General features: G+C 41.5%; 1 protein-coding gene across 11 annotated transcripts in view; it reads right to left on the reverse strand.

Annotated features, from left to right (window-relative positions):
* The window catches only part of LOC124043720 (LIM domain only protein 7-like), a 135,180-nt gene that overhangs the window by 79,421 nt on the left and 30,644 nt on the right, over nucleotides 1–25,115 (reverse strand). For 8 of the 11 annotated variants that reach the window (XM_046362617.1, XM_046362618.1, XM_046362615.1 and 5 more), the window contains exon 2: nucleotides 5,244–5,360. The gene's annotated coding sequence lies outside the window, so the exon portion shown is untranslated. Of the gene's footprint in view, nucleotides 1–5,243; nucleotides 5,361–6,806; nucleotides 6,975–21,815; nucleotides 21,942–25,115 lie in introns of those variants that run through there. The other 3 variants (XM_046362609.1, XM_046362613.1, XM_046362608.1) reach the window with 3 other exon arrangements.

Consider the following 25,115-nt stretch of genomic DNA (forward strand, 5'->3'; position numbering starts at 1 on the left):
ACAGAAAGCCAAAAAATGATCAAGGACATCAACCATCCAAGCCACTGCCTGTTCACCCCGCTATCATCCAGAAGGCGAGGTCAGTACAGGTGCATCAAAGCTGGGACCGAGAGCAATGCACAGTGATATGGTTACCAGGTGTTGGGTCTTTCCTCCGACACATTGGTGCGGCTGGCTTCCGGATTTAGCGAGCATTGCATCAAGAAGCAGTGCAGCTTGGCGGTGTCGTTTTTTCGGCGGATGCACGGCTCTCGACCTTCGCCTCATCTGAGTCCATATGGTAGTTGCAGTGATGGGACAAGATTGTAACAACCAATTGGAAATCTTGAAATTGGGGAGAAAAAGGGGTAAACAATTAAGATAAGCTGAGACTGAGAGACTGAAAAACAGCTTCTATCTCAAGGCCACCAGTCTGTTAAATAGCCATCTCTATCCGGCTTCCACCCGGTTACGCAGCCCTGCATCTTAGAAGCTTCTGCCCTATATACAGTGCTATCAGAAAGTATCAGACCCCTTGCTTTCTTCCACATTTTGTTAGGTTACAGCCTTATTCTAAAATGTATTTAAAAACAATCCTCATCAATCTACACACAATACCCCATAAGGAGATAACAAAAACAGGATTTGAGAAATGTTTGCTAATTTATTAAAAATAAAAAACTGAAATATCACATTTACATAACCATTCATACCCTTTCCTCAGTACTTTGCTAAAGAACTTTGGCAGTGACTACAGGCTCGAGTCTTCTTGGGTATAATGCTACAAGCTTGGCACACCTGTATTTTGGGGAGTTCTGTTTGGTTGGATTGGGAGCATTGCTGCACAGCTATTTTCAGGTATCTCCAGAGATGTTTGATTGGGTTCTGGCTCTGGCTGGGCCATTCAAGGACATTCAGAGACTTGTCTCGAAGCCTGTGTTGTCTTGGCAGTGTGCTTAGGGTCGTTGTTCTGTTGGAAGGTGAACCTTCGTCCCAGTCTGAGGTCCTGAGCACTCTGCAGCAGGTTTTCATCAAGGATCTCACTGTACTTTGCAACGTTGATCTTTGACTCGATCCTGATTAGTCTCCCAGTACCTGCCACTGAAAAACATCTCCACAGCATGATGCTGCCAACACCATGCTTCACAGTAGGGATGGTGCCAAGTTTCCTCCAGAAGTGACGCTTAGCATTCAGGCGAAAGAGTTCAATCTTGTCTGAGAGTCTTTAGGTGCCTTTTGGTAAACTCCAAGCGGGCTCTCATGTGCCTGTTACTGAGGAGTGGCGTACGTCGGGCCACTCTACCATAAAGGCCTAATTGTTGGAGTGCTGCAGAGATGGTTGTCCTTCTGGAAGGTTCTCCTATCTCCACAGAGGAACTCTAGAGCTCTTTCAGACTGGTCACCTCCCAGACCAAGGCTATTCTCCCCCGATTGCTCAGTTTGGCCGAGGCGGCCAGCTCTAGGAAGAGTCTTTCCAAAGTACATAGACTTGTAATCGCTGGCCATTTTAATAATGGAACACTAGTCACTTTAATAATGTTTACATACTGCTTTACTCATCGCATACTCATCTCATATACTGATATACATATACTGACTGATTGGCTATGAAAAGCCAACTGACATTTACTCCTGAGGTGCTGACCTGTTGCACCCTCTATAACCACTGTAATTATTATTATTTGACCCTGTTGGTCATCTGTGAACATTTTAACATCTTGGCCATGTTCTGTTATAATCTCCACCCAGCACAGCCAGAAGAGGACTGGCCACCCCTCATAGCCTGGATCCTTTCTAGGTTTCTTCCTAGGTTTGGGCCTTTCTAGGTAGGTTTTCCTAGCCACCGTGCTTCTACACCTGCATTGCTTGCTGTTTGGGGTTTTAGGCTGCGTTTCTGTACAGCACTTTGTGACATCAGCTGATGTAAGGGCTTAATAAATACATTTTATTTATTGATTGATTGATTGATACTGTATTCCTTTCTATTGTATTTTAGTCAATGCCACTCCGACATTACTTAATCTTATATTTATATATTTCTTAATTCCATTCTTTAACAAGAAGATTGGTTTGTATTGTTTTGAATTGTTAGATAATAACAAGAAGAAAGGAAGAGTGGCAAGAAGAAAGCCATTTCTTAAAGATATCCACAAAAAGTATTGTTTAACGTTTGCCACAAGCCACCTGGGAGACACACCAAACATGTGGAAGAAGGTGCTCTGGTCAGATGAAACCAAAATTGAACTTTTTGGCAACAATGCAAAATGTTATGTTTGGCGTAAAAGCAACACAGCTCATCACCCTGACCACACCATCCCCACTGTCAAACATGGTGGTGGCAGCATCATGGTTTGGGCCTGCTTTTCTTCAGCAGGGACAGGGAAGATGGTTAAAATTGATGGGAAGATGGATGGAGCCAAATACAGGACCATTCTGGAAGAAAACCTGATTGAGTCTGCAAAAGATCTGAGACTGGGACGGAGATTTGTCTTCCAACAAGACAATGATCCAAAACATAAAGCAAAATCTACAATGGAATGGTTCAAAAATAAACATATCCATGTGTTAGAATGGCCAAGTCAAAGTCCAGACCTGAATCCAATCGAGAATCTGTGGGAAGAACTGAAAACTGCTGTTCACAAATGCTCTCCATCCAACCTCACTGAGCTCGAGCTGTTTTGCAAGGAGGAATGGGAAAAAATGTCAGTCTCTCGATGTGCAAAACTGATAGAGACATACCCCAAGCGACTTACAACTGTAATCGCAGCAAAAGGTGGCGCTACAAAGTATTAACTTAAGGGGGCTGAATAATTTTGCACGCCCAATTTTTCAGTTTTTGATTTGTTAAAAAAGTTTGAAATATCCAATAAATGTCTTTCCACTTCATGATTGTGTCCCACTTGTTGTTGATTCTTCACAAAAAATACAGTTTTATATCTTTATGTTTGAAACCTGAAATGTGGCAAAAGGTCGCAAAGTTCAAGGGGGCCGAATACTTTCGCAAGGCACTGTATATGTGTGTGACCAATAACATTTAATTTAATTTAAATTTAATTTGAAGACAGAGTGATGTGTCTCTTAGTCATTTAGCTCTTTAGGGTTATCCTCACTGGGTACATGATAACTCACGCACACACACCTCCCCCACACACAAACTTCAGAGTGTTTTCCACTCTGCCTCATACAAGCACAACCCAGTTAGACATGCGTTGTGTGACGGTGACAACCATGATAAATGTTGACAGTCTAAAGACTGGCTTATAGCGTAAGCACTCAAACTGGACAGTTTTATATCCATCTACACATTCAAATACTTAATCATGGACACTCTTACTGACACTTGTGGCTGCTTCGCGTGATGTATTGTTTTCTCAACCTTTTTACCCTTCGTACCGTTGTCTGTGCCTAACAATGTTTGTACCATGTTGTGTTGTTGTCATGTTGTGTTGCTACCAAGTTGTGTTATCATGTTGTGTTGCTACCATGTTGTGTTGTTTTCATGTTGTGTTGCTACCATGTTGTGTTATCATGTTGTGTTGCTACCATGTTGTGTTTTTGTCATGTTGTGTTGCTAATATTTTGTGTTACCATGTTGTGTTGCTGCCATGTTGTATTGTTGTCTTTAGGTATCTCTTTATGTAGTGTTGTGGTGTCTCTCTTGTCGTGATGTGTGTTTTGTCCTACTTTCTTTTTTATCCCATGTCCATACAGGAGGCATTTTGCCTCTTGGTAGGCCGTGATTGTAAATAAGAATTTGTTCTATGGATTTGCCTAGTTAAATAAATGTAAAAATAAAACAAATAAAAAAATTGCCTGGAGCCTCTCTAACCAGCCTGCTTCCCAACAAGCAACAACTTGTCAGCCGCTCTTTATGAAACAATAACTGCCTCTGTTCCCAACTGGCACCCATTTCCCTACATGATGTAATACTTTTGAACACATCCCCGTGGGCCATGGTCAAATGTAGTGCAATATGTAGGAAATAGGGTGCCATAACGGACACAGACAATGTCCGATCAAAAATTGACTTTGATTCCAGGGCTAAACAATGCCATTCCCTACTGAGCTTGGCTTAACATCGCTTCACTGAGCTCGGACTGGAACAGATAAACGCGTGGAACATGTTGTAACTAACCATCACTTTAAACTAATTATCACTTTTGCCTGTTTTTAATCGTATAAAATCCCATGGTATTGAGTGTAATTGTAGGGCTTGAATGTGCTTGGTAAATCTAACTACAAACAGACCAAACTGTAAAACTCAGCAATGTTACGACACACACAAACACACATGTGCAAAGAACCACACACACACACACACACACACACACACACACACACACACACACACACACACACACACACACACACACACACACACACACACACACACACACACACACACACACACACACACACACACACACACACACACACACACACACACACACACACACACACACACACACACTGTTATGCATGTACCAAGTGACCTATGGGCTTCTGAAGTAAACAAGATTAAAATAGCTGCGTCAGGAGATTGGATCAGTTATGACTTAACTTTGCTATGGTTTTAGTACAGACTGTCAAGTATTCTGAGCCTGAAGCCCCTCGGCCAATGGGCTGGCTTCCTCAACACATAGCTAAAATACCAGGAAGGATGTAGAGATGTGATGGGGTATGAGTGTAAAAGAGGATTTCATTCATACGATTTGATTCCTACTGTAGCTATGCTGATTACTCAAACCTTTACATGGTAGCACACAACACAAAAACTGTAGTTTGAATAACAATGTACAGGTACATCAGGGTTGAGGTCCATTCCAATTCATTTCAGTTTCATGAAGTGAAATTCCAAATAAAGTGTTGAAAAATTGTAACTGAAACTAAGACATCTTTCCATTCTTGAATTGCAATTTCAATTCACTTCCCGAATTGACCAAATTCAAATGGAATGTCCATCAACTGATGGACCCCAAATTTAACTAGCCCACTGAAGTACAGTGAGGCAGCTTTACTTTGAATACTGCTAATACCGTCTTCGTCGTGCAAACTCCTGTGGTTAAACACATTGGCAAGACAGTATAAACAAATCTGGGACCAGGCTACTAATACAGTACACATAGAAATATAATTACTAAAAGGGGCAAACATAAAAATGAATAGGTTATATAGAGTATAATAGAGTGAAAAACGAAAGAGTAATAAAGTGTTAACCTAGCCTAGCACAGCGTACAGTATGTACAGTAAGGTTATAAATTTACCTTGGATATTGCTGCTATGCCCAGTAGTCGTTCGAAGGACTTGAGTTTTAGGTTAGGTCTATTATAGAAAGTTTCGCTTTGTGCCTTCCTACCCAGCCAGTATATGGAGATCAGCACCTGGGAGAAAGAGGACATGAGTTATTACACAAATCATGATTATAATGTATGCATAAGTACTTTACAGGAGCAATGCCAATGTCTCTAAATACAGCAACTGGGTGGGTGCATATGCTTTTTGACAAACATTTTTCTACTGTTCTTTTCTACTGAACATCTATTAAACAGCTATTAAACAGAATAAACAAGCAGACCTGGGTTCAAATCGTACTAGTTTTCTTTCAAATACATTGAGTGTTTGAGGAGTGCCAGATGGGCAGGGGTTGCACTTGTGGGACTATACAATTGGTTAAAAGCCAGGCACCCTCAATCAAGTTTGGCTAAAGTATTTGAATTAAAACAAATCCTGTTTGAACCCAGGTAAACAGTGGAAAACAGTTGGACATAGTTATATATTGATAAGGACACACTTACAGTACATTCGAGCAGAACACTACGTAGCCTACATATAGTATGGACTGTTAGGATGGCTCATGATTAGATTTCTGTATTGTTATTGTATAGTAATGCCCATACATAGTTGTCCTAAGGTTATACTGGCCTCTGTGGCTCCTGTGGCCACTAGTGTCCAGCTCTTTGCTTTCCTGCCTCATCCAGAACCGTCTGATACATCGCTATTTGTTTGTGTGCACTGACCTGACCTATAACTCTTGTAAACATGTAGGTCTTTGAATCATGTTTTAGAAAAGTAATGCAGCTCTCAATAATGTCATTCCATGAGCACTACAGATATCACAGAACTCAAGTGCTATTTGCATGTAAAAAATGTGGAGGGATGCATTTACTCCATTTAGCACGTTTTTGTCGGTGTCCCACTCTTTGATGGTAGTTCCCCTTTATGTTCAGTTTTCTGCATATTACATGGTAATTACATGCTGTATTGGCAGCACAAGGTAATACTAACTACAGTGCATATTACAAGCCTTCCCTGCAAAAACATTGCTCAAGAGTCTTTAGACTAAAGCGGATACCGGATCCGTTGCACAACTGAATGCATTTAACCAAAATGTGTCTTCCACATTTAACCTAAGATATAGGGGGCTGCCTTATTCGACATCATCTACACCTGGGGAGCAGTTAATTACCTTGCTCAACAGCAGAACGGCAGATTTTTCCACTTTGCAGGCTCAGGGATTTGAACCAGCAACCTTTTGGATACCGCTCCAACACTCTTAACCACTAGACTTCTTGCTGCTTCAGAAAGTGATCTGGGTATGGTATTATGGAAATCACTTCTATTGAAGCGGTCTGATGGTTAATAAATGACTACATGACTACACTGTATACAGTAGATTGGAATTTAGCAATAGGATGGATAAAGACATACTGTAAGCACAAAACCCTAAAACAACCCTACTGTTCCATTGGATTCTACAGTAGTGGGCAAAGCCAATCTCCGCCATCTCCTCAAACCTTCCCAAGTAAAATAAAAACATTTCCACTCACATGTTTCAGTCCCCTGTTGGTCTCTTGATAGATGTGCGTGTAAGAGAAGTGTATGTGGGAGTGTGTGTGTGGTTTATCACTCACAGCCTGCTAAAATGACAATAAAAGAATAGTGTGTTTAGGTCTATGTGCTTCCCCCACTGAAAGAGCTGGAAAGAGAGAGTACAATCCACGCGACTGCCAGCCCTTGAATCACCCCTGCCCCCCCTTACACAACAACAGAACAAGACAAAGGCTGGGGCTGGGATGGAGTGGAGGCCACACACACAAGCACACAAATGGACACACTAAGCACACACACAATTTGTGTCAATGGCCATATGCACACAGATTCACACACATACATACAGTGCCTTCGGGAAGTTTTCTGACCTATAGACTTTTTTCAAATTTTGTTAGGTTACAGCCTTATTCTAACATTGATTAAACCCCCCCCCCCCCCCCATAAATCTACACACAATACCCCATGACGACAAAGCAAAAACAGGTTTTTAGAAATGTTTGCTAATTTCGTAAAACTAAAACACAGAAATATTACATTTACATAAGTATTCAGACCTTTTACTCAGTACTTTGTTGAAGCACCTTTGGCAGAGATTACAGACTTGAGTCTTCTTGGGTATGACACTTCAAGCTTGGCACACCTGTATTTGGGGAGTTTCTCCCATTTTTCTCTGCAGATACTCTCAATCTCTGTCAGGTTAGATGGGGAGCGTCACTGCACAGCTATTTTCAGGTCTCTCCAGAGATGTTCAATTGGTTTCAAGTCTGGACTCTGGCTGGGCAATTCAAGGACATTCAGAGACTTGTCCCAAAGCCACTCCTGAGTTGTCTTGGCAGTGTGCTTAGGGTCGTTGTTCTGTTGGAAGGTGAACCTTCGGCCCAGTCTGAGGTCCTGTGCGCTCTGAAGCAGGTTTCTAGCAAGGATCTCTCTGTACTTTGTTCCGTTCGTCTTTCCCTCAATCCTGACTCGTCTCCGAGTCCCTGCCGCTGAAAAACACCCCCACAGCATGATTCACAGTAGGGATGGTGCCAAGTTTCCTCCAGACGTGACACTTGACATTTAGGCCAAAGAGTTTAGTCTTGATTTCATCAGACCAGAAAATCTTGTTTCTCATGGTCAGAGAGTCTTTTTGGCAAACTCCAAACGGGCTGTCACGCGCCTGATACTGAGGAGTGGCTTACGTCAGGCCACTCTACCATAAAGGCCTGATTGGTGGAGTGTTGCATAGATGGTTGTTCTTCTCGAAGGTTCTCCCATCTCCACTCTAGAGCTCTGTCAGAGTGACCATCGGGTTCTTGGTCACCTCCCTAACCAAGGCCCTTCTCCCCAAATTGCTTTGTTTGGCAGGGCGGACAACTCTAGGAAGAGTTTTGGTGGTTCCAAACAAAATGATGGAGGTCACTGTGTTCTTGGGGAGCTTCAATGCTGCAAAAAAAATGTGGTACCCTTCCCCTGATCTATGCTTTGACACAATCATATCTCGGAAGTCTACATACAATTCCTTTGACCTCATGGCTTGGTTTTAGCTCTGACATGCACTGTCAACTGTGGGACACATAAACCGGTGTGTGTCTTTCCAAATAATTGTCCAATCAATTGAATTTCAAGTTCTAATCAAGTTGTAGAAACATCTCAATGCACCTGAGCTCAATTTCGAGTCTCATAGCAAAGGGTCTTAATGTCAATATGGTAATTCTGTTTTTTATGTTTTATAAATTTGCAAACATTTCTATAAACCTGCTTTTGCTTTGTCATTACGGGGTATTGTGTGTAGATTGCTGAGGATTTTAATTTAATTTGATTCATTTGAGAATAAAGCTTTAACGTAACAAATTGTGGAAAAGGTCAAGGGGTCTGAACATTTTTTGAAGGCACTGTATTTGGCAATAATACATGGCTTCATTGGCTAAATGGGTTATATCAAATAGATGTTTTCTGATCTCTTTAATAAGTGTGTATAAGTGTATGTTTTAAAATCGAACACAAGTTAGATTCCAGAACAATCTTCTATGTGAGCATGTTTTGGAGGTGGGGGGGCATGGCTTTATTGATAATTTATTGTTATCAAAGAAGATACATGCATACATAGTTGGCAAGAAAACTGGCTTAATTATGTACATTGATTGTATCAATCTCTTTTAGAACTTTATGTTCTCATAAACCTTTTCTCAAGTTTGACTTGAGAACCTTCTGTGTGTGCATAGGTGGTTCAGCTTTTGGTCCATATCTGCTTGGTTATTTACGACAGTCACTAAATACCACACAGCCATAAAAATAATTGGACTTTGAAGGGTAAAAAGCAGAGGTAAGAAAACAATTTGAGGTCCTGACACAGGCCTATTGATTTATATGAATTTAAACCTCCCAAATACAGTAACACACATCCTGCACATATACGTATATTCACAGACTGTCAGAGATATATACCCCCAGAAGTTCAGTCATATTTTTGGTTCTTCTGTATACTGACCCCCAAATGTCAGTAAATCACGCTAGTAGTAGAAGTATTGAGTCTCAATGGGTCGATTTGCAAGTGCATCCAAACTACACCGAAAAACAAAGCACATTCTAACCTTCCTGAACTTACACTCTGCCTCCAATTAGTCTCCATATGTCACCTGTGAAGAGGACAGTAGTACGTATGTCATGTGTGCTTCAACAGGGGACCAATAGTGCTGTAAAGTAGCACTAACGTGATAACCACAGTGGCAGAGGGATATACTGTATACAACCATTCTCCGTCTCTCCGTGCTCCGCCTTCCTCCCGTCATACGACGGTAATACAATACTCACACCACACTGAGCGTGTGTGTGGTGTCCTGCGGCCCTTGCTTTTATCCAGCATGCAATGGGGCTGGTGCGGCTTGGAGCACTTGCTGAGTATACTGGGTGTGAACATTCTGCTGCTGCGGGGTCGACCATCTGACTTTCTATCAAAATTCTACTACTGCTTTGGTTTAGCATGAAAAGCGACAACAAAAAAACATATAGGTATTAGAAAGGTTCAATTCAGTTTGAAGATATATTATTGGTGTTGTTTTCCCAATATTACTTTTTAGATGATCTTTGAACTTTATTTGGTATATGAAAGTACAATATAGTCTGATCTATACAACACAAGACCACTGGCAAATTTAGATTTTTGGGGTGACCTATCTCTTTAAATGCCACCAATATGGTTGATGAAAACAAGCTAGCTAATGAAGTCAACATGGGTTGACACAACATCACAGTATGTGATATCACCACGGCTGGCTCTCAAGGACCTGCATCATTTCAAATGCAAGCGATCCATACACCCCAACAAACCTGTGAACCAAAGTGAAAATTAAACCAGGCGTTCACCGATTCCACGTCTCCCGGATTTATGGGGCCAATAAAACATCTCGCTTTCTCTCAGGTGTGGCCTGGAACAAAGTCTACATTATTCTTAATATTTATGGTACTGCGGGGACTGCAGGGGTGGGCGGGTGGGGGGGTTCAGGCCAAACTACCACAGGCCTGGTTACCTAATGCTAATTTATGAGGGGTGGTAATGGATGTAGGCCTTGTTAGGAGAACATGGGATAAAAACCTATTCTCTGTGCCCCTCGGGTCTGTACTGACGCCTCACCACCAGATCAGCTGAGAGAGAGCTATCAACAGCACCAGGCATTGTGACTAGTGTCGTCATTGAAACTGAGGCATTATGCCGCCTAGTTTCATTCTGTAGATATAGAACATTTATTCACTCTCATGCTAAAACGTATACTGAACTAGTCACCATAGTTCAGTCACCTTCAAAACGATTATGTTGAACAAAATTCCTGTGGGATTGGGATTCAGCTGAGATATGGGACTTATATAGAAGATGCTGGGAGAAGACCTGGGAAGGCAAGGATCCCGGAGTCGCCTCTTTGCCGTTGACGTTGAGACTGGTGTTTTGCGGGTACTATTTAATGAAGCTGCCAGTTGAGGCATTTGTTTCTCAAACTAGACACTCTAATGTACTTGTCATCCTGCTCAGTTGTGCACCAAGGCCTCCTCTTTCTATTCTGGTTAGAGCCCGTTTTCATTGTTCTGTGAAGGGAGTAGTAAACAGAGTTGAAAGAGATCTTCAGTTTCTTGACAATTTCTCGCATGGATAAGCCTTCATTTCTCAGAACAAGAATAGACTGACGAGTTTCAGAAGAAGTTCTTTGTTTCTGGCCATTTTGAGCCTGTAATCGAACTCACAAATGCTGATTCTCCAGACACTCAATTAGTCTAAAGAAGGCCAATTTTGGGTTTTTTAATGATCAATTAGCCTATCAAAATTATAAACTTGGATTAGCTAACACAACGTGCCATTGGAACACAGGAGTGATGGTTGCTGATAATGGGCCTCTGTATGCCTATGGAGATGTTCCATAAATAAAATCAACCATTTCCAGCTACAATAGTCATTTACACTGTATTTCTGATCAATTTGTTATTTTAATGGTCAAACAATGTGCTTTTCTTGAAGTGACCCTACACTTTTTCCTTTTTTTGCATAGCAGTCAGATGTCTTTTGTCCTCGTCTTGTCGTGTCCCATATATATACATATTTACAACTTTCTTCGCATACCTTTTTATATATATTTTTTCTTTTCCATAAACTCATCTTCAAAACACTCTCCTGCAACCTGCCTCACCAATTTATATTAAAAAAGAAAGTATTATTTACCTCAAATCTGTAATCCTCCATAGAAGCTAACCAGAAGCTAGCCAGAAGCTAACCAGAAGCTAGCCAGAAGCTAGCCTGAAGCTAATCAGAAGCTAACCAGAAGCTAGCCAGAAGCTAGCCTGAAGCTAACCAGAAGCTAATCAGAAGCTAGCCAGAAGCTAGTTAGCATCTTTACTGGCTAATCGTTAGTATTCAGTTAACCACCAGTTTGTGGTCATCAGCTATCCTTTAGCTCGAAAATCTATCGCCAGTTTTGTACGGTGCGGCTCGGACCGGAACATAACTGACCTATTTATCTTTCCATGTCCCCGGATTTCAACCGCAAGCTCTGGACATTTATACCTGGATCTCGCAGCTAGCTAGCTGCTATCCGTGTGACCATCGGCTTACGTCGATACCAAACAACAATTATTCCGGAGCTAGCCAGCTGAAGAGTTCCATCAGTCACTCCTGGGCAACAACCACCTATCCGGACCCGTTTTACTGCCAACGCGGAGCCCCAACGGGCCTTCACAACTGGACTACCGACGTTATCTGCCCGAGGGAGTTATCCAGCTGCCTCCTCCATCGCGACTTTACCTGAACGCCCATCTGCGGTCTGCTATTCATTAGCTGTCTTATTGGCTGCTATCTGAATAGATCTATCGGACAATTATTATTATTATTATTATTATTATTTTCTTGGGCCTCTATAACTATATCTATTTTTTTTGCGAATTGGATTGATCCCCTCTACCACACGGAACCCCACTAATCCTACCGACGGAAACGCACGAGGTGGCTAAAAACAGACCTCCATCCTATGCTAGCTTGCTACCGATAGCCGGGATAGCTGTCTGAATTGCCGTGACCCCATCCAACCTTATTACTCACTGGACCGTTTTGATTACTCGACTAAGCATGCCTCTCCTTAATGTCAATATGCCTTGTCCATTGCTGTTCTGGTTAGTGTTTATTGGCTTATTTCACTGGAGAGCCTCTAGTCCTGCTCACTATAGCAAATCCAACCTATTAGTTCCACCACCCACACATGCGATGACATCTCCTGGTTTCAATGATGTTTCTAGGGACAATATCTCTCTCATCATCACTCAATACCTAGGTTTACCTCCACTGTATTCACATCCTTCCATACCTTTGTCTGTACATTATACCTTGAAGTTATTTTATCGCCTCCCAGAAACCACCTTTTACTATCTGTTCCAGACGTTCTAGACGACCAATTCTCATTGCTTTCAGCGCACCCTTATTCTTCTCCTCCTATGTTCCTCTGGCGATGTAGAGGTGAATCCAGGCCCTGCAGTGCCTAGCTCCACTCCTATTCCCCAGGCGCTCCCTTTTGATGACTTCTGTAACCGTAATAGCCTTGGTTTCATGCATGTTAACATTAGAAGCCTCCTCCCTAAGGTTGTTTTATTCACTGCTTTAGCACACTCTGCCAACACTCTGGCAATGTTCTAGCTGTGTCTGAATCCTGGCTTAGGAAGACCACCAAAAATTCTGAAATTTACATCTTACTACCCTAACTACAACATTTTCAGACAAGATAGAACTGCCAAAGGGGGCGGTGTTGCAATCTACTGCAAAGATAGCTTGCAAAGTTCTGTCATACTATCCAAGTCTGTACCCAATCAATTTGAACTTCTATTTTTAAAAATCCACCTCTCTAAAAACAAGTCTCTCACCGTTGCCACCTGCTATAGACCACCCTCTGCCCCCGTGATATGCAACTTTTCAGGGAAGTTAGAAACCAATATACACAGGCAGAAAAGCCAAGGCTAGCTTTTTCAAGCAGAAATTTGCATCCTGCAACACTAACTCAAAAAACTTCTGGGACACTGTAAAGTCCATGGAGAATAAGAACACCTCCTCCCAGCTGCCCACTGCACTGAAGATAAGCATTTTTCTGCAGCTGGCAATGCTTTCCACCTGGCTACCCCTACCCCGGTCAACAGCACTGCACCCCCCACAGCAACTCAACCAAGCCTTCCCCATTTCTCCTTCTCCCAAATCCAGTCAGCTGATATTCTGAAAGAGCTGCATAATCTGGACACCTACAAATCAGCCGGGCTAGACAATCTGGACCCTTTCTTTCTAAAATGATCTGCCGAAATTGTTGCCACCCCTATGACTAGCCTGTTCAACCTCTCTTTCGTGTCCTCTGAGATTCCCAAAGATTGGAAAAAAGCTGCGGTCATCGACATCTTCAAAGGGGGGGCACTCTTGACCCAAACTGCTACAGACCGATATCTATCCCACCCTGCCTTTTTAAGGTCTTCGAAAGACAAGTCAACAAACAGATTACCGACCATTTCGAATCTCACCATACCCTCTCTGCTATGCAATCTGGTTTCAGAGCTGGTCAAGGTCCTAAACGATATCTTAACGCTATCGATAAGAAACATTACTGTGCAGCCGTATTCATTGATCTGTCCAAGGCTTTCGACTCTGTCAATCACCACATCCTCATCGGCAGACTCGACAGCCTTGGTTTCTCAAAAGATTGCCTCGCCTGGTTCACCAACTATTTCTCTGATAGAGTTCAGTGTGTCAAATCGGAGGGTCTCCTGTCCGGACCTCTCTGCTCCATTTATTTGTTTGGTTTCACTGGATGACAACCATGGTAGCACTGTATAATAAAGAGACATACAGTGGGGCAAAAAAGTATTTAGTCAGCCACCAATTGTGCAAGTTCTCCCACGAAATGAGAAGAAAATCCAGAAAATCACATTGTAGGATTTTAAAATAATTTTTTTGCAAATTATGGTGGAAAATAAGTATTTGGTCAATAACAAAAGTTTATCTCAATATTTGTTATATACCCTTTGTTGGCAATGACAGAGGTCAAACATTTTCTGTAAGTCTTCACAAGGTTTTCACACACTGTTGCTGGTATTTTGGCCCATTCCTCCATGCAGATCTCCTCTAGAGCAGTGATGTTTTGTGGCTTTCGCTGGGCGCACGGACTTTCAACCCTCCAAAGATTTTGTTGAGATCTGAAGACTGGCTTGGCCACTCCAGGACCTTGAAATGCTTCTTACGAAGCCAATCCTTCGTTGCCCGGGTGGTGTGTTTGGGATCATTGTCATGCTGAAAGACCCAGCCACGTTTAATCTTCAATGCACTTGCTGATGGAAGGAGGTTTTCACTCAAAATCTCACAATACATGGCCCCATACATTCTTTCCTTTACACGGATCAGTCATCCTGGTCCCTTTGCAGAAAAACAGCCCCAAAGCATGATGTTTCCACCCCCATGCTTCACAGTAGGTATGGTGTTCTTTGGATGCAACTCAGCATTCTTTGTCTTCATTGTCATTCTTTGAGGGAGATTATCAGTGGTCTTGTATGTCTTCCATTTCCTAATAATTGCTCCCACAGTTGATTTCTTCAAACCAAGCTGCTTACCTATTGCAGATTCAGTCTTCCCAGCCTGGTGCAGGTCTACAATTTTGTTTCTGGTGTCCTTTGACAGCTCTTTGGTCTTGGCCATAGTGGAGTTTGGAGTGTGACTGTTTGAGGTTGTGGACAGGTGTCTTTTATACTGATAACAAGTTCAAACAGGTGCCATTAATACAGGTAATGAGTGGAGGACAGAGAAGCCTCGTAAAGAAGAAGTGAGAGCCAGAAATCTTGCTTGTTTGTAGGTGACCAAATACTTGTTTTCCACCATAATTTACATAGCCCACCTATAATTTAGAACAAACAACTTTCCATACTGTATTTATTTTATTTTATTTGTTTATTTTGCTCCTTTGCACCCCATTATTATTATTTCTACTTTGCACATTCTTCCACTGCAAATCTACAATTGCTATATTGTATTTACTTTGCCACCATGGCCTTTTTTTGCCTTTACCTCCCTTATCTCACCTCATTTGCTCACATCGTATACAGACTTGTTTATACTGTATTATTGATTATTGATTACCAACAACGACGAGACAGCCTACAGGGAGGAGGTGAGGGCCCTCGGAGTATGGTGTCAGGAAAATAACCTCACACTCAACGTCAACAAAACTAAGGAGATGATTGTGGACTTCAGGAAACAGCAGAGGGAACACCCCCCTATCCACATCGATGGAACAGTAGTGGAGAGGGTAGCAAGTTTTAAGTTCCTCGGCATACACATCACAGACAAACTGAATTGGTCCACTCACACAGACAGCGTCGTGAAGAAGGCGCAGCAGCGCCTCTTCAACCTCAGGAGGCTGAAGAAATTTGGCTTGTCACCAAAAGCACTCACAAACTTCTACAGATGCACAATCGAGAGCATCCTGGTGGGCTGTATCACCGCCTGGTAAGGCAACTGCTCCGCCCTCAACCGTAAGGCTCTCCAGAGGGTAGTGAGGTCTGCACAACGCATCACCGGGGGCAAACTACCTGCCCTCCAGGACACCTACACCACCCGATGTTACAGGAAGGCCATAAAGATCATCAAGGACATCAACCACCGAGCCACTGCCTGTTCACCCCGCTATCATCCAGAAGGCGAGGTCAGTACAGGTGCATCAAAGCTGGGACCGAGAGACTGAAAAACAGCTTCTATCTCAAGGCCATCAGACTGTTAAACAGCCACCACTAACATTGAGTGGCCGCTGCCAACACATTGACACTGACTCAACTCCAGCCACTTTAATAATGGGAATTGATGGGAATGATGTAAATATATCACTAGCCACTTTAAACAATGCTACCTTATATAATCTTACTTACCCTACATTATTCATCTCATATGCATACGTATATACTGTACTCTATATCATCGACTGCATCCTTATGAAATACATGTATCACTAGCCACTTAAACTATGCCACTTTGTTTACATACTCATCTTATATGTATATACTGTACTTGATACCATCTACTGTATCTTGCCTATGCTGCTCTGTACAATCACTCATTCATATATCCTTATGTACATATTCTTTATCCCCTTACACTGTGTATAAGACAGTAGTTTAGGAATTGTTAATTAGATTACTTGTTGGTTATTACTGCATTGTCGGAACTAGAAGCACAAGCATTTCGCTACACTCGCATTAACATCTGCTAACCATGTGTATGTGACAAATAAATTTGATTTGATTTGATTTGGTTTGCTTTATTGACTGTATGTTTGTTTTATTCCATGTGTAACTCTGTGTCGTTGTACGTGTCGAACTGCTTTACTTTATCTTGGCCAGGTCGCAATTGTAAATGAGAACTTGTTCTCAACTTGTCTACCTGGTTAAATGAAGGTGAAATAAAAAATACATCAATTTTAAATGGTAGTGTATACAAATTATATATATACGTTTTCAATTATTTTTACTGCTCTAGGGTTATAATTATTGCTTGGATAACAGTATTGACTTCCTTTTCACTCTTTATGTGGTGTGCACTGCCGAGAACACCGGAATAATTATCACTGAATTATTGTAATGTGTATCTATACATACTTTACATTGTTTGTTTGCGAATCACACATAATATCACTATAATCAGAGTGTTCATTTTCGGAAGTTGCTTTCATTTCAGCGCATGTGATTTGTAAACATTTCAACTGTATTACATCGATAATTATACCCATCTTTCTTCTCTTTCTTGTGATATAACTGTCGAGACGATGCCTTAAATCCCAGATGAATCTTTAGCGTTCTTATGGATGCAACGGAAAGACGTATTCCATTGAGCTCAATTCAGCCATTACTGGGGTATGTTTGACAAACATTTCCTTGTTCATAATGTTAACGGGAAAAAAACGACAGACACAAGCAAAAATATGAAAGAGGCGCAAGAGTAAATGAAAGAAATCAATCCAGAGAAATGTAAATGACAAGTGGATTTTGCACACCTGAAACACAGGAAATAGATGGCCAGAAAAGACAGATGCTCAGGTGAGAATAGCTGAGAATAGTGACACAAGAGTTATGAGGGTTGAAATCACCGCAGCCACAGTGCCATACGAGTACATCGCCACCTGACTCATTACTGAAATGTTCAGAATGTCTCAGATAGAAATTCTATGTATATAATAGTTTAGAATGTTTCAAATTTATTGAACACACTCCAGGCAGTATTCATAGAGAGAGGATCATTCATTTAAGGCAGTTTAAGCATTTAGATATAAATTATACATATGTGTATATCCATATCAACCTACAATATTGGTCTATCCATTTCAAAGCAGGAGAATAAAACAAAGTACACTACACGACCACAAGTATCTGGACACCTGCTTGTCGCACATCTAATTTCAAAATCATGGGCATTCGTGTGGAGTTTGCCCCCCTTTGCTGCTACAACAGCCTCCACTCTTCTGGGAAGGCAAAACCCTAGATGTTGGAACATTGCTGAGTGGACTTGCTTCCATTCAGCCACAAGAGCATTCGTGAGGTCTGGCACTGATGTTGGGCGATTAGGCCTGGCTCACAGTCGGCGTTCCAATTAATCCGAAAGATGTTTGATGGGGTTGAGGTCAGGGCTCTGTGCAGGCCAGTTAAATTCTTCCACACCGATCTCGACAAACCATTTCTGTATGGACCTCGCTTTGTGCACTGGGGCTTAAACAGAAAAGGGCCTTCCCCAAACTGTTGCTACAAAGTTGAAGCACAGAATCATCTAGAATGTCATTGTATACTGTAGCATTAAGATTTCCCTTCACTTCAACTAAGGGGCCTAGCCCGAACCATGAAAAACAGCCCCAGACGATTATTCCTCATCCACCAAACTTTACAGTTGGCACTATGCATTGAAGCAGGTAGCGTTCTCCTGGCATCTGCCAAATCGAGATCCGTCAATCAGACTGCCAGATTGTGAAGCATGATTCATCACAGAGAATGCATTTCCATTACTCCAGAGTCCAATGGACACGAGCGTTACACCACTCCAGGCAACTCTTGGCATTGCACATGGTGATGTAAGGCTTGTGTGCGTCTGCTTGGCCATGGAAACCCATATCATGAAGCTTCTGATGAACAGTTCTTGTGCTGACGTTGCTTCCAGAGACTGTTTGGAACTCAGTAGTGAGTGTTGAAACCGAGGTCAGACAATTGTTATGCTCTACGCGCTTCAGCACTTGTCAGTCCCGTTCTTTGAGCTTGTGTGGCCTACCATTTTGCAGCTGAGCTATTGTTGCTCCTAGATGTTTTCACTTCACAATAACAGCGTGGGGCAGCTCTAGCAGGGAAGAAATTTGACAAACTGACTTGTTGAAAAGGTGGCATCCTATGACGGTGCCAAATTGAATGTCACTGAGCTCTCCATTAATGCCATTCTACTGCCAATGTTTGTCTATGGTGATTGCAAGGCTGTGTGCTCAGTTTTATACACCTGTCATCAACGGATGTGGCTGAAATAGCCAAATCCACATACTTTTGTATACAGTTTATAGTGCACATTCTTTAGCACTTTATATTCGTACTCCTTTACATGTTGAAAATGGCAGATTTGGATACTGAGTGCCTAAATTGGAATGCAGTGGCGCACAGTAACATGCTATACATAACGTCAGATCACAGGGTCTCTGCTTCACAGCTTTGTATGGGTTTTAACTGACAGCCATTCTGTCAAACACCTATGAGTCCAAAATGTTCACTACATTCACCAAAATTGTGATCTTCTGTGATTTTCTGAATTGTCCTGTTAAAGCCTAACATCATATTTAACAAATTAGCTAGTCATATTGGCAGTAGAAAAAGCTTCAAATGGTGCCTATCTGACCCAGATTGAGATTTATAATGGACTGTTTTTGGATTTAGTAAACAATAACAGTAATTGTGTGATGGCTGTGTTCCAGACAAAACAACTAAAAGTGTGCTTGCTGTAGTTCTTCAACGGCACAGCTAGGAGAGCTATAAAAAAGCAGCTTATAGTTGATGACTCTTCTATGAGTCATAAAAGTGCATTGAAATGACTTAGGAACAGTGTACACTGTGGAGAGGTGTGTGGCCACTCGGACACACCAGTTTGACCTCTCACTCGAAAAAGCCTTGTAATTTTTTTGTCTTATGTTGCAGCTTCACCAGATTTTCCAATAATATTCTTATCATGTTACTGAATGTATCCCATAATCTCCAAACAGTTCCCTTTTAATTGTTACCATGGTTATGCATATGCTTTCCATATTTTGTCTGTAAGAAACATTTCAATTTAACACTATCCATTTAGGCCAATTCCCAGCCCCTGTTGTTATCTCATATCCCACCTGAGAAGAAAACACTTCAATTTGCTCAACTTGGCATAACTTACCCAAAGACAAACATTTTGACTATATTAGCCCACACAGCTACAGGGATGCACTTTCATGCTAGGTTTATGACCTCATATTTAGGCTTAAGGGTGTATGAAACGGTCTTAAAACTATCAACTTTGATTTAGATACAAGCATCATGAAACGTCTAACACATTAAATTAATTACACTTTGTGAAAAACTGTTTTTTGTTTGCTTACCACTTTTTCCATGTGGTTTCTTATTTCAGAGACTCAATGAAATGATTACATTTTCATAAATATTTGGTCAAATTATTCATTTTGTGTAAGGTTTCCTAGAAACAAGGATGGCTTAACTTATCCCTTTGGCTCAACTTACATACTATGTACTGATTTTATAAAACATTAAGAACACCTGCTATTTCTATGACACAAAGTGACTAGGTGATCCCTTATTGATGTCACTTGTTATATCCACTTCAATGTAGATGAAGGGGAGAATGAGGATTTTTAAGCCTTGAGACATGGATAGTGTATGTGTGACATTCAGAGGGTAAACAGGCATGACAAACTATTGAAGTGCCTTTGAACCTGGTATAATAGTAGGTGACAGGCACAACAGTTTGTGTCAAGAACTGCAACGCTGCTGGATTTTTCAAAATCAACAATTTCCCTTGTGTATCAAGAATGTTCCCCCACCCAAAGGACATCAAAACAACTTGACACAACTGTGGGAAGCATTGGAGTCAACACCTTGTAGAGTTCATGCCACCGATGAATTGAAGCATTCTGTGGACAAAGGGTGGTGGTGCAACTCAATATTAGGAAGGTATTCTTAAGATATTGTGCACACAGAACACATGATAACCAATTGTCTAACAACATCAACACATGGCTCTTTCACAAAGCAGTGTCAACAAGTAAACCAGCTAACATTTGAAATAAAAGATAATCCTTTTGACTATATTGTTTATAAAGAACAATGGTGAGAGTATAACTGTCTTTCCTTGAAACTAAACTCAACTAAAATATTCAACTATAGCTTTTTTTAGAGGCAAGGAAATGAGGTCATACAATATGTAATGTTGCTCCCACTTTGTGACTTAACTTACAAACTTGCTGAATCAGAAAGCATTCATCTTGCTGGTGTTGACAAACTGGGGACAAATATTTGACAGTAACTCATCAACATTGACCTAGCGCCCTCCTGTGAGTCAAATGATGCAACCTCTGCTTGGTTACACAATGGGCGGGGTGGACCAAACCTCCAAATTCTGGGATAGGTCGAGCAACAAACCAAACAACTGCGAGCCTGTCACATCCTTCCTGGTTCGACCGCCAATGTGAACAAAAGAGGAAGTCAGAAAGTACATTATTGTGCGGTACCATCCCTGAGGCAGAAACAGAAACTGGAGCCTTCTGACGGAGGCCCTACCTGCACTGGTAAGGTATATGTCAGAGCACAATACAGGTACACATTGTAAATCTGCTAGGCTGACGTCTATGGGAGTAATAAGTTAAAGAGCTGATCTTTCAGAAACGTGTACATTAATGATGTACTGTATATTACTGTTTTGCATGTGACTGTTTTGAGAGGCTCAATTAGATAATGGATAACTACAGTGCCACTTTGTTAGCTATTCACCATGTTTCTTTAGGAGACTAGTTTATTGTTTATCCATGTTAATTGCAGGTGGATTTCTGAAGACTTAGATACACATTCAAGCTAATCACAAACATACACATACATGCCCGCTAATAACAAAATACAAACACACTAATCACACACACAAATACTAATCACACACGCGCATGCTAATCACACACACACACACTCAACAATAAAAGGATCTTGCACCTGCTATTGCTCCATGCCAAACTAACTACCTGTACACAACGGAACATCACTCAATGACCCATTGGTCCACCCCACCCATGCCAAGCCCTGCTGGGCGAGTCAAGGCCATTACACACAATGGATGGGTAGGTCTGCGAGTCCTGATGAGTGATGCCTCAACACTAAAAATGACACACACTGAACACACATACCTAAACATCACACCACGTTGTACCGAAAGTACACCGTCCAAAAATAAAAATACCAAAGCACAGTCACCAGCCTACCTTGGAATCATCAGTTCTTCTGCGTGATTGATTGATTCAGCCAGGGCATGGACTGTTCTTACTCTGCGTTCAGCATTAATAAATACCTCACATATATACGTACACATAACACCTTGTCAATAAGCATAAATTAGGTGTCATGAAAAATGAAAGGCGGGTTCTAAAAAATGAAAAAAGTTCTTGAGGAAAAATGTCTAGGATCAGTCTCAGCTGAGCTCAGATGTCAAATATTGTTTTATTGGAGGCATCACACACACAAATATTGAGAGGGGGATTGTGTCACGCTTATGAGACACTATAGCCACTGTTGTCGAGTGAAAGAACAAGTGGATGGGCAAACGGTTGGGCTGGCATTTCTCTCTCCAGCCAGGGAGCACAAATATAGCCTTTGAGCTGTGTTGCCCCGTTGCCATTTACAGCCAGGGCCGTAACCATGGAGGGGAGAGGACTTTATTGGCCGTTCACCATTATCGCTCCTCGTTCCGTTTCACAATCTCTTCACAGTTCAAACATGGCTGTGCAGATAGTTTGAGCAGTACAGTAAGGGATGAAAGCAATTCAATACAGTGCAACTGTTGTGTCACAGACATATCCGGATTTGAAACAGAGAGCTCTTTTTTTCTGCTTTCTTGAGGAAAAGTGACAGTTACAGACTTGTCCTTGTGAAGGTAAAACAAACAAATGTTGTTTCTTTACGCCTACCAAGGGCAAGCTGAAATTTCATAAAAAATAATTTTTAAATCCTTGAATATAAGATGGTGCATTTCAAGGGGTTTTAATACTGTCATGAACATTTCTAATGAATAGATAAATGTTGATCACATATTTGTGCAGCATTCCTATTCAGCTTGATTTTATGTTTAGGTAAAGTAAACTTTCATATCCAGCCGTCAATCTGACAAAAAGGAACTCCACCCTGTAAATCAGACAGTTTGCTCGATCAATAGTTGCAGAGTGTTATAATAATAATAATATAATATAATAATAATAATAACAATATATGCCATTTAGCAGACGCTTTTATCCAAAGCGACTTACAGTCATGTGTGCATACATTCTATGTATGGGTGGTCCCGGGGATTGAACCCACTACCCTGGCGTTACAAGCGCCATGCTCTACCAACTGAGCTACAGAGGACCACGCACAGTGTTGCATAATCAAATGCTATTGTGCCACATTGCCACTCCTCTAGGTAATTGTCTGGTGATGGTCAGTTAAATTCCTCAGGAGCCGAAGATTATTGTACTCTACCTCATTCAGAAGCCCGTGTAAAGTTCTGTTTTTGGGCTGTGAAGTAATCTCCCCATGTCAATAATTTGTGTCAATAATTTACTAAATCGAAAGGCCATCAGCAGAGTGACTTTGAGCAAGAAATACAGTCTGTGTCTCTCATAGACACAGAAAGGAAGCAGAAAGGTCTCAAAGTAAGACAAAGGCAGAGCTAAATACTGCATATTTAAGCTGCAAGGTAGAATTAGGCCGTAACCACAGATCTAGGATCAGATTACTCTACCCTCTACAACCCCAGCCATTAGAGAGGAAGTACAAATTATCTGACTAATGATTCTACCAACACTGTAAAATGAGCTGTGTAAGCATGCACATTTCTAACATCCTACTGTACAGTAGGTTCATGACTGTAAATTACTAGAATAATGCTGTTGGTACAGTCGTATCCATTGTATAAGCTAGAAAGCCCCTTTAGTCTGTAGATTTGGGATGTAATATGACGTATTCTGAAGGTGTAGGTTCACATACTATGACCTAATCAGCTGATTTCCAGGGTCAGCTGGTAAAGCCTGACTCAATACATTCCAGAGCTTATTTTTCATAACAAATCAGAGACTGTAGTGCATTTTTCTGCATTCAAAGTTACATTACATTGTTGTGAGAGCCAGTTTTTCTTAACCAAGTGACCTGAACTCTCTAAATAAAAACTCTAGAACTGAACAATGCTACATCATTGCTAGGGATGTTTTACCTGACCACGTGAACATATTGGTAAGGCTAGTAGGTTTTTCCTGTCCATGTGACCTGACCACTAATATCTCTTGAACTCTGTAGATAAAAACTCTTAAAAAGTCTAGAACTTGGCTAAGGGCACACTGCAAAGAATTTAAATATATTTGTTACCTATTTTTCCTCGCCAATTTCATGATTACCATCTTGTCTCATTTCTGCAACTCCCTAACGGGCTCAGGAGAGGAGAAGGTTGAGTCCTCCGAAACATGACTAGCCAAGCCACGCTTCTTAACACCCACTCACTTATCCCAGAAGCCAGCTGCATCAATGTGTCGGATGAAACACTGTTCAACTGACAAACGATATCAGCCACAAGGAGTCGCTAGAGCGCAATGAGCCGAGTAAATCCCAACCGATCAATTTTGCAACGCCCCGTGGGACTCCCGGTCACGGCCTGGGATTGAACCCCAGGCTGTAATGACACCGCAACGCTGCGATGCAGTGCGACTTGGAAGGCCCCAAGAATTACAATCTTATCTAGGTTTTTAATCTTGCATTGAAATAAGTTAAAATACCAAGATACATTATAATACTGCACTGGAAGACAATTCTGTAAAGCCAATACTACAACAATGAGCTAGGGTTCAAAGGTCTTACCATATAGTTCCTTTTATGGTTGTCATGACAGCAGAGCCTACTTTGGAGTGTTACCACTCCACCTGTCATGGCTTTTGCGCCATCAGTACAGATACCAACACATCTTGACCACCAAAGTCCATTTTGATGCCACAAAGCTGTCCAGTACTTTAAAAATATAATCTCCTGTTGTCCTGGCTTCCAGTGGTTTGCAGAAAAGGAAAAACAGTCTTCCTTAATTGACCCCCCATAAAAGTAATGGACATATACCAGGAGCTGTGCCAGGCCCGCCACGTCTGTTGACTCATCCAGCTGTAACTCATAAAATTCACTGGCTTGTATGCAAAGCAGTAATTGTTTCAAAACATCTCCTGCCATGTCACTGATATGTCGTTAAACAGTGTTTTTGGCCTTTTCCCCAGCATTGTCCTAGCCATATCCGCGGCAGCAGGAAGAATTAAGTCCTCCACAATAGTATGGTGCTTACCTGTCATAGCCACTTGGTAGCTCACCATATAAGGCTTCTTTTTAATGGTATCTGTTGCTTTTATACATGTCTTACTAATCGAAAGTTGTCTTTAGTCTCGCTCCAAAAACTCCCTTGGCTTATTTTTCAAATTGTCATGTTTTGTTTCTAATTGTCTTCGCAAGAGTGGTTTCATCGAGTTGTGAGATAGTACTTTTGCACATATAACACACTG

This window comes from Oncorhynchus gorbuscha, linkage group LG09, assembly GCF_021184085.1.
Source record: "Oncorhynchus gorbuscha isolate QuinsamMale2020 ecotype Even-year linkage group LG09, OgorEven_v1.0, whole genome shotgun sequence".
Classification (NCBI taxonomy): domain Eukaryota; kingdom Metazoa; phylum Chordata; class Actinopteri; order Salmoniformes; family Salmonidae; genus Oncorhynchus; species Oncorhynchus gorbuscha.